A 12278-nucleotide genomic window follows, 5' to 3' on the forward strand; every position below is an offset into this window, starting at 1 on the left:
GCATTTCATATAAAAAAATTCCTATCCTTCTAACAAAAATTGTAAAGATAAAGGCGAGGAAAACATAATAACTAAAACAATACAAAATATCGAGTAAACAGAAATGAAATAGACTCTTCTGAACTTCGTTGTCCATATCCTGAAAATGAAAAATCTTTAGGGGAGTGAGAATATCATCCTCGTTGGTTCTCACTATAGGGTTTGAGAATCGCTATAATAAGATACGTAACATAAAACTGTTTTCAATATAAAATGATCGTTGTCCGCCTTATTATCCTTTCAAAAACTAGAGATTTACATTAAAAAATCTTAAATCCTTTTTAAAAGAGAAATATGTTAATTCTTCAAAAATCTAAAAATATTTTTCTTTTGTATCAATTATTAAAAAGTTTTTCCTAGACAGTATGAATGACCAAGCTGTCTCAAGCATAGGTTCATTAAGTCTATGCTGAACCAGTTTGATTTTTCATACTTTACTAAACAAAAAACATAAACCACTCACGGCACTCGGCCCATCATATAATCAAACATAGCCTTAGGCCCAAACAAATCAATCAACAACCAAATCACCACAATCCAATCAATTTCAGTCACAAACAAAAGTAAGAGGGTTCAAACACAAACAAGCAGTTACATCAAGTAGAGCAATTAGCAATTAAACATAATTATTCACATAGGCAAACCAGTTACAATATACGCACTCGAACAATGTCACATAGATGCATATGATGAATGCCTGCCCTATGGCTGATGAGTCTCATTTGTTGGTTATATAGCCAACCCGACAAGTCTTAGTAGCTAACCATTGGACTGTCCCTCTGTCGCGCATCCCCAAATCTCAATTCATAAATATTCATAATCATATAACACACACCAGTGTATATCCACGGGGGCGAGCTCACCGGAAAGGTCTAAGTGTCCGGCCATACTTACAACATAGGGTCAGCAGAGTATTGAGTCTCAACCTGGAGCACGTGGTGACAAGCCACTGCTTTCATCCAGAAAAACTCGTATCTCAGATATTTGAAGTGCGCAGGACACATATTCATTCGTACTCATTCATAATCATCCTTTTATCACCACTTACGCACTTCCTCAACAATCCACATTAGTCAAATCATCATTTATGTCATATATCACTTTTTCTCAAACCACTTCACTTTAAAACCAAAACCAAAATCAAACTCATCTCTGTCTCAATTTCAAAATCCTCATTTCTCAAATCATTTCAAACTCATAAGCCACTCTTCCTCAAAAATAAATTCCCTTTTTAAAACAAAGCCACCTTCCGCAACATCTTTCCAAAACTTCCAAATAACTCCAAAACCATGCCAAATTCAAAATTTCTTCTGAAAGATTCAAAATCATTCATCCTAAAATAGGTAATAAAATTTCTCACCAGAGTCTCAAGATTTTAGGAGAGAATAACCCAACTCATTCCCTCAAATTCATTGAAAATATCTAAAAACCTAGCTTCTTGATTTGAATAAATAAAAGTAGAATTTAACCCAAACCAAGTCATGAAATCGATTACTCCAAACCAATTTTCAAAACCATTTTTTAGTTAACCCAAAAATAATTGCAATTTCGTTCTTAAATCTGAAGCGTTTCCAATGGCTCGGAAATTGTCTTAGTTTTGCTAAACTAGAATTTAAAGAATACTTTAAAACCTTTTTCCTCAAAATGTCGCAGAACGAAATTAATCAAGCAAAGTTCAATTTCTCTTAAACCCACTAAACTCCTCCAAAGGTACTTCTTTGATTTGAATAAATAAAAGTATAATTTAACCCAAACCAAGTCATGAAATCAATTACTCCGAACCAATTTTCAAAACCATTTTTTACTTAACCCAAAAACAATGGCAATTTCGTTCTTAAATCTGAAGCGTTTCCAATGGCTCGGAAATTGTCTTAGTTTTGCTAAATTAGAATTTAAAGAATACTTTAAAACCTTTTTCCTCAAAACGTCGCGGAATGAAATTAATCAAGCAAAGTTCAATTTCTCTTAAACCCACTAAACTCCTCCAAAGGTACTTCTTTGATTTGAATAAATAAAAGTAGTATTTAACCCAAACCAAGTCATGAAATCAATTACTCCGAACCAATTTTCAAAACCATTTTTTACTTAACCCAAAAACAATTGCAATTTCGTTCTTAAATCTGAAGCGTTTCCAATGGCTCGGAAATTGTCTTAGTTTTGTTAAATTAGAATTTAAAGAATACTTTAAAACCTTTTTCCTCAAAACATCGTGGAACAAAATTAATCAAGCAAAGTTCAATTTCTCTTAAACCCACTAAACTCCTCCAAAGGTACTTCTTTGATCAAACTTCAAAGCATAGGTCTTTTCATATTTAAATCAATCTTAAAACATATACTTTTCTTAAATAGATTAAACTCGAGATATACTTAGTTCTTAATAAATCAAGAATCAAATAATAGAACCCTTCAAATCCAATCTTTTTTCCAAATAACATTTTAAACAGAGTCCTAAATCTCATAATAAAATTTTTGCAGCATCTCCCCTAAAATTTGGACTTTGCCACCCTTTTCGGGTCCCAACCAAACCGTACTTCAACCCCTTCTACGAGTTCAAAACCAAATCAGTTCAAAATCAGACTGACTCCGAAAATTCATATAATTCTCATTTCAAGAAAACAGATTTAAACTCAAATCATTTTCATAAAAATCAAACTCGTTCCCAGAGTAAAACAACTCACTAAAATCGAGGATAAGTGGGAGAACGAAGCCGCAGCGGCTCTGACGAGCTCCAACAGCAATCAAAGCTCCGGTGACGGTGGCTGTAACAACATGCAGTGGCTATAACATTTCCGGAAATTCAAAAGAACAGAAAAATCAACTTAAAACGCTTACCGGCAGTGGATCTTAGCGATGGCAGTGGCATATCTCGGTAGCAGAGGCTCGACCACCCATCACCAGCGACAGCAACGGAGCGTGCGACAGCGGCTAGGCAGAACAGTGGTGATAGGAACCAGCTCAACCTCAGACCTCTCTTCCTCTCCTTCGCGCGCTGTTCTTCTTGCGTTGGGCTCCCTTCCCAGCGACTCCAACGGCAGCTAGGCAGCGCTACTTCCTCTTCTCCCTCGCAAACTCGTCTCCCTCCCTCTCTTCTGTTCCTTGCGCGATAACGACGAGCGGCGAAACTGGTGGCACAAGACGCGACAATGAGGCTAGCTTGGTGGTAGAGTGTGGCACAGTGGCGGCATGAGTTGGATGCGGTCCGGGTGGCGACTGGGTGGTGGCGTGGACAGCTCCCCTCTCTTCCTCTCCTTCTCCTCTGCAGTCCCCTTCCCTGCTTCCGTTTCTTCTTTCTTTTTTTTTCTTTTCTTTTCCTGACCGTGGGTATGGGTGGCTAGGGTTAGGAAGTATGAGTGAGTGTGTTGTGTTGAGTTGTGTGGGTGTGTGTGGGTGAGAAAGGTGAGTGGGTTAGGGTTAGGTCAAATTAGGGCTAGGGTCTTAATTTGGAGATTTTGGGGTTTAAGTTAAATCTAATTTAGTTCTCAAAATTACTTTAAAATATTATTTGTTGTATCAAGATACTAACTGGTTTGAAATCAATTATATTAAATGAAATTATAAGACAATAAGATTAATTTTCTTTATTCCTAAAACTTAAAGTATTAAATAATAAAATTATCAATGATTTAAATTAAATCATATAAAAATTGTTTCTGAAATTAAAACTATAAAATAAATATGATTTAAAATTTGTTCATAATAAGACTTTTCAAAAATTCCAAATCTTACAGAATGCATATTAAATATAAATCCAATTTAATTGTTGACAATCTGATTAGTGTTATAATCAATATAAATTACACCAATTTTATGTATAAATAAATTATATATTCAGTCGAAATCAATAATATATATAAATCTAATTAAATCATATACGCACAATCAAAAGATGATAATACAACATAATTAATGTAACAATATCCTACCAACTATATTTTTCACATATTCTAATACTTCTATTCTATGTACCATAGTTTTTATGATATTTTAGTATAATCTAATCAATTTCCTACAACCATGTGCATCTATCGCAATACAACCTATTTCCATAATCATTTATTGTAAGTCCAATTGCCACAAATTTGTGACTTCTTACTCTTTTATGTCTTTTTCAATCTACTAATTCAAAATATATATATAAAATTGAATAAATTATCATTTGTATTCATGAAAGATATAAACGCTGACAAATGTATCTATATAAGAATAAAACAAAAATTATACCCACGGAAGATAGCTTCCGTGTGCCAAGAATACCCTAACGGACCAATTGTATAACCAACGTCTGGGTACTATTGGCACACGAAAGCCATCTTCCGTAGTTATAATTGTCGTTTTATTCTTATATGGATATATTTGTCAGCATCTGTATCTTTTATGAGTATAAATGGTAATTTATTATATAAAATTTTTAAACTACTAAAGTCTCCACAATATCATCCGTCTGACTCTGGTACAAATAAGAAAGCATCAAAGCATATGAAAATAATAAAAAGGTATTTATATCTAAGAGAAGAATTGATTGGAATCCACTTTTATTTAAAAGTATGATTGGTGTGAACACTATATATCTTCATTAAAGATGAATTTATAATAAACAAAGATACACTAAGAACCTTACACAAATCTCTAACCGAGGAGTAAAAGATGTTCTTAGAAAAGAGTATACCAAATAGATATTTTATTATCATACATTTTCTATACAACAAAAAAGCTAAGTACAGTAAAGGTAGAATTGAATGACCATCTGTAAATTTGCATATCAGATGAATTCGTATTGATCATCTAGGGTTATATAACTTAATAATTTCACCAATTTTTTTTTTATTTTGTAGTGAATTTCAATTTTATTTAAGACTCCTATCTACATAGATTTATATGACCTAGATATTAAAATGGCAACTTATGTATTTGCACCAAATAAGTGAAGCTTACAAATCTCATATTTGTATCTATCTATCTATATATCAAAGCTTAAAAAAGAGTATAAGATTAATGTGCTAAATGTTTGTAATGATGATGAGGTATTAGTGACAACAAACAAATTTAGTAGAACTGGTGACAACTTAAAATTATTAATTCCAAGGAATAGGTACATGGAGATGTAAGTGCATATTTAAATTATTATCTCTAGCATATTTTTAATTTTGAATAAATTTACTAATTACTACAAAGGTGTTGAATTTGGTAGTTTCTATATTAACTGTTTACAAGAAAAAAATAAGATGGAAAATACATTGGTATTTGCCAGCTATATTTTTAGTACATCATATCTTTTTCAAACTTGATATTGCTTTTATTTATTTTATCTTATTATATAATTGTTGTCACTAGATTAGTCCCACCTAAATGTTAAATTCAACAATTCATAGCGGAATGTGATACTAAAATTAAAATTTTGATAAAAATTATAAAAAGGAAGTCATGAAAAAGGTTGATGAAAGGTCTAGAAAAAATATATGAGTTTGTTGTATTTTATATTTTTTTCATTGAATAATGGTTTTTATCTTTATAAACTGGCCTCTATATATATCTAGTAAAGTCCTAATACGTGAAAGTTATTAGATTTTTATACTTGTCAACAAGAATAATTTATATTGGCATTTTAGTTGTTTTTTATTTGTTTCAAATAAAGAAAGAGAGAGATCGAGTATTGAAAAGCTGGTAAATTAATCTTTTNNTTTTTTTTTTTTTTTACAGTTTTACGCTCCAACCTGTATATATAAGAAAAAGACAAAATTGAGGAAAACAACTGATGTTTTTAAATTTCAGTGACCAAGTCTTATGCAGTGCCTAATCAATCATTTTAATTTGGATAAACAATAAAACATTCTCAGGAGGAAAAAAAATAGAAGTCTGAGATAGGAAACTTTTAGCATCTATTTGGTGTAAAGCTCATGATCTTAATAGAGATTTTTTTTCTCTCAGACTTGTTGAGAGATTAAAAAGTTATGCTTTATAGAAGAATCTTTTGCTTTGTTTTGATTTCCTATAGTGTATGCAATGTACTAGTTGCCCCATTTTATTCAATCTGAATTACAAAGGTACCAGGCTTACAGTCAAAATACTATTTTTCGTGAACAATAATTATGGCATATACCTCTAAGTTATATTTATTATACTATTTTGATAATAGAAGATACATAAAATAAAATATAAAATATAATTTCCCAAACATAATTTTTCATAGTATATAATTTTTTGTTGCGGATGTATTTTATTAATTGGCTCCAAATATGTTTTTGCTCCAATATTTTGGGTATATATGTGATCCTTCAAAAATTTTTGTATTACATACCAAAATTTTTGTGCTATATTATATACTAAAATTTATGTAATGCATGTATTTTATTAGTTGGATATCAATATTTTGAATATGCAATCTTTTAAAAAATTTTGTTCGATATCAAATTTTGTGCACTGTGCACTAAAATTTTAGTGTTATACATAAAAAATGATGTCCCCTGATTTTTTAACATATATGAAAAGAAGAAGATAAATATCACGACAATGATAATGAAAAAAAATGAAAAAAAATATATAGAAGAGAAGTAATTAAATAAGAGATTAATACCCTAACCAAGAAGAAGACAATAACCACGATGACAATGTTATTGAAAAGAAGTGCGAAAAAGATGTTGAAAAGGCACCTGCATACACCAAAGAAACTTGATTGGACCTCATTTAAAAAAAAAATTGGAAGCCTAACTTTATTTTATATATATATATATATATATTATTGGTGAAAAAAGTATAATTTGGACCTTAAAAAACCAAACAATAAATGAAAATATCCAAAAATATAGAGAGCGGCCCACAAATAATAAATTGTATTATTATAACAATTGGAGCAAATGTAGATATAAGCTAATCTTAAGAATTGTCTAAGGTGATGAAAGTATTTTCCAATCCTTTAAAGTTTATGAACGAATATTCTAAATTTGTGGCTATCATTTATGCCATATAAGCATTATAATTATATCTACTTTAACTCCAAAATTTTAGTAATAGTAAACGATATCGATTTGACAAAATAAATAAACCATATTCTTTTTTAATTTATAATAAACCACAACTTTAATTGCAGTTGTATGAAGTCAATGGTGAGTTGTTTATTGAGTTCGAATGAGTTTTTGTTAATACAAAATATCTGTTATATATTTTATTATATATTATTAATTTTTTAACAAAAATACATTATACTTTTTTTTGTAATTAAAATTTTTTTCCCTTTTTATTTTTTTCTCTTTATCATCTATTTTATAATATTATTACTACCCTACCCTACCCTACTCGCAGAAATATCAAATTTTTTCAAAGTAAATATAAAATTCAATCATTTCGAATTTTATACATATTAATAACATAAAAAAAAAATTAATGCTCTAAATTACTAAATTAACTAACTAGTATAGTGGTTGTTTATTTATTGTAAGTCATTATATAAGGGAGGTTGTGGGTTTAACTCTCACTTCCTTCACTATATACCTAATTTTTTAAAAATATGTGTTATATATTGTAACACCCTAACTACCAAAGTTCACACTTCCGGCTGCGCGACTCTGATAGCTCGGACATTACGACGACACTTATACTATTTAATACTAAAATATGGGCCTATTTAAAACTTTAAACCGCAAAACCGCTCCCAAAAATACTTTCGTTCGACAAAGTACATCCATAGATACTATACAACTTACAAAAACTCATAAAGAGTACATCCATATATATACATATATATATAAATAACATTACAAGCATTAACCAATACAATTCCTATCCCTCTTACAGAATATATCAAGATAAGGGCGAGGGTACAACAAGTAATAATCTAAAGCAATACAGAGCATTTCAACAACTAAATAAACTCTTCGTGACTTCTGCGCCCATATCCTGAAAGGGAAAAAATGTAGGGGGGTGAGAACATCATCCTCGAAAGGGTTCTCAGTAGAGGGTTTTTGGGAATTACTATAATAGGATACGTGGAGATAAACCGTACCAGTGATTAATAACCGTCTTATGCCTCTTTTCAAAAACAAAGGTTTACAATAAAAGAGAAATCTGAAATCCTTTTCTGAACGAAAGAGGAAACTGTTCATTTAAAATAATATTCAAAAGCCTTTCAAAAGGTTTATCTATGCTGAACCAAATTAGCCTTTCATACATTTCCAAACCATAACCATAAAACCGAAACCAACCATCGGTCCATCTCAATTCAACCACGACTCTAGGCCCAAACAATCCATCCAATAACCAATCACCACAATCCAACAGAGTCCCAGTTGCAAACACAGATAGGAAGTTCAAGCACAAACAAATAGTTACAGCAAGTAGAACAAGTAGCAGTTAATCTCAAGTAATCACATAGGCAAACCAAGTACAATATACATACGCAAACAATGTCACATAGATGCATATGATGCATGCCTGTCCCTAGTGGCTGATGATATCATCTGTCGGTTATAGAGCCAACCCGACAAGTCCTGGTAGCTAACCATTGGACTGTCCCTTTGTCGTACATCCCCAATTCGAGTTATACTCATCATAAATTTGATCATAATCATGATCCATATCCATCACCCTCACTGGTGAATATTCACGGGGGCGAGCTCATCCGGGACTTTCACAGTGCCCGGCCACACTTACGACATAGGGTCAGCAGAGTCTCGAGTCTCCACCTGGAGCACGTGGTGGCTAGCCACTGCTTCTTCCCAGGGAACTCGTGCCTCTGATAGTGGAAGTGCAAATCACAATTATCAATAATTCAGCATATACATGCATTCATTCTCATCCATGGATCAACATCCATCTCAGCCATTCGGCTCACGGTTCAATCCAGAACCAGCCAATATTCATATCATACACAGCCATTCTGGCTCACGGTTCAATCCAGAACCAGCCAATATTCATATCATACACAGCCATTCCGACTCACAACAAAACAACACTTCCACCATTCAACATCATCAAATTCATAAAATCGGCATTTAAGCCATAAATCACTTTTCTCAATTCATTTCACTTTGAAATCAAGTTTCAACTCTTTTCAGCCTTGGCTTTAAAGATCTCATTTCTCAAATTATCTCAGGCTCATAAGCCACTTTTACTCAAGGAAAATTCCCTTTTTAAAACAAGCCACTCTCGGCTTCCTCTTTCCAGAACTTCCAAAACCATGGAAAGTTAAAGATTCCTTTTGAAACATTCAAAATCACCCATTCAACAATGGGATTTTTGTAACAAAAGTTCCTCGGTAGAGTCCCAAGTCCTTAGGGGAGAATAGCATAACTCATTTCACCAAATTCATTTAAAGTCATTAAAACCTTGGCTTTCCGATTTGAGTAATAAAATAGGATCTAAGCCAAATCGAGTCACGTAATCATTTACTTTTTTCAAAGCCGTTTCCTTTACTTAGGCAAAACCAGCTTCAACCCCATGATAAATTCTAAAGTGTTTCAACTGTTCCAAATTATTTTAGTCTTGCAAAAATTCAGAATTCAAAGAGTACTTAAAACCTTTCTCAAAACATTTCAAAATGAAACTTGTCAATAGACATTCAGATTCTTTCAAAGTCATTGAAACTTCTTTAATTGAAACCCCCAAGTCAAATTCAAAGGCATAAATCCTTCTCACATTCAAACAGCTTTAAAACACAAGTTTCATCTAAATAACTTTCTCCTAAAAGAGATACAATGCCTTTCTTAAGAAGCAAGACTAAATCACAATTTCCTCTTCACTAACTCATTTCGAAATCATGAATTATCCTTTTCTTGATAATTCAAATAAAATAGTAGAAGTCTTTAACTCATCATTTTCCAGACAACATTTCAATAAAGACTCGGATTTTATAGAAATTTCGGCAACACCTCCCTTAAAACTTGGACTTTGCCACCCGGTTCGGGTCCCAACTAAACCGCTCCACAATCCTTTTCAACAGCCCAAAATCCAAAATCATTTCAAGGCAAGCCAAATCCAACGATCATCTCAATTCCATATTCCAAGAAAACCGTTTCAAAAATCAAATCATTATCAGCCAAATAAACTCATTTCTAAAGTTTCAAAGAAACAGTTCAGTAACAATCATTAATCAAAACCAGATCATTTAAAGCAAGCCAGGCTGAATTCAAGAGTGTATTCTATTTTTCACATTCTTAAGAAAATTCATTCAACTCAAATCAATTTCCAATGGATTAGACTCGATCTCAAAGCTTTAAAAGAATCAAATTCAAAAGCATTTCGTTTCACAAAACCACACAACAATCCAGCCAAACAACATTCATAATCATTAAAGACAATCAAACAATACATAAGGCTGATACAATCACCAAATACATTGTCTCACATCAGTATCCATATGTAATAATTCCAACATATAAAATATAGTTTTCGAAAAGCGCCCCTATCTCAAAACGCAAAACCATAACCCAAACGCATCACCGGAACTCTCAATCAACCCGAATTTACCAGCAGCTTACATCACAGCTTTGTTCACTTTCGCAGTAGCAAGGACAACCCTTTCGCGCAACACGTGGCTCTGATAACTTAATCCTAGAAAACATTATTATTGCGAAAGCCTTAAAACACATAACGGGATATGAATGGGGAAGCTTCAATACAAAGATACTTACTGTAACTAAAGAATACTGTCTGAACCAAAGAACAGAAGCCTCAGCATTGGTTCCGATAGCTACAGAACCGCCCTTGGCAGCCAGAACCACCGTGACTCAGCCTGTTCCGTTAGTAGTTCCAGCGACAGATGAAGCAGTCCCCAAAACGAATACTAGTTGCAACAGAAATCTCCAAACAGAGCCAGCAACTATCTCCAGTAAAGGCAGCGACAATGTCACTTACTATAACCATTTTATTCAATACAGCTAGTGTCAGCAACAATGCTTCTAGGTAGAAACGAATTGATGGAACAAGAGGGAATCGGAAACAGGGTAAGGCTTACCCAACAGTAGTGGTTCTCACGGTTCAAAATGGAGCCAGGGCAAGGCCAGAGCAACATCAACTCCAACAGCGGCAGTAGTTCTTTGTCAGATTCCAAAAATCCAGGAGCAGAGGCAGAAAGGCATCTCCTCTCCTTGATTCACGCGCCGCTGCTCTTCTCTGTACACATAGTAACAGCGGCTCCCTCTGGTAGCAGCTCAGATGGTGGATACCACCCACGGCGACGGCGACACTTTCTTCCACAACCGTGACAGCAGCGGCGATGGAAGGGCAGCGTTGCTTCCTCGCGACCCATCCCTTTCCCTCTTCTCTGTTCGCAGCTCCAACGGCGGCGGCCAAGGACGGGTTCGACGGCGGCGACGCGACGAGCTGGTCGGCGACGAGGAGAACGGCGAGGGATTTTTGTTAAAAAATTCATAATATATAATAAAATATATAACATATATTTTGTATTAACAAAAGCCCATTCAAACCCAATAAACAACTTACCATTGACTTCATACAACCGCAATTAAAATCGTGGTTTATTATAAATAAAAAAGAGAACATGGTTTATTTATTTTGTCAAATCGATACCGGTTTACTATTACTAAAATTTTGGGGTTGAAGTAGATATAATTATAAAGCTTATACGGCGCAAATGATAGCCACAAATTTAGAATATTTGTTCATAGACCTTAAAGGACTGGAAGATACTTTCACCACCTTAGACAATTCCTTCTTTATCTTCCAATCCTTTAAGATCTATGAACAAATATTCTAAATTTGTGGCTATCATTTACGCCGTATAAGTATTATAATTATATCTACTTCAATCCCAAAATTTTAGTAAATAAAGCAAATCGGTATTGATTTGACAAAGTAAATAAACCATGTTCTCTTTTTGATTTATAATAAACCACGATTTTGATTGCAGTTGTATGAAGTCAATGGTGAGTGGTTTATTGAGTTTGAATGAGCTTTTATTAATACAAAATATCTGTTATATATTTTATTATATATTATTAATTTTTTAACAAAACAAATCTAATTCTCATATATTTGTGTACTTGAATTTTTTAAATTTTTATAATACACAAATTTAACATTCAGATTTATGTATCTGAATTTTTAAAAATTTGTAATGCATAAATCCGACTATTAAATTTGTGTATCTCATCTAAATTAATTTTTTAGTTTTTTTTCACTCCTTAACAAATTTGACCCTCCAATTTGTTTAATAACAATTTTAAAAAAATTAACTCCATATTAAAAAAAATACCAACTTTTTTAATAACTGTGCATTACATACCAAT

The sequence above is a fragment of the Arachis ipaensis genome, chromosome B04 (assembly GCF_000816755.2).
Source record: "Arachis ipaensis cultivar K30076 chromosome B04, Araip1.1, whole genome shotgun sequence".
In the NCBI taxonomy this organism is placed as follows: Eukaryota; Viridiplantae; Streptophyta; class Magnoliopsida; order Fabales; family Fabaceae; genus Arachis; species Arachis ipaensis.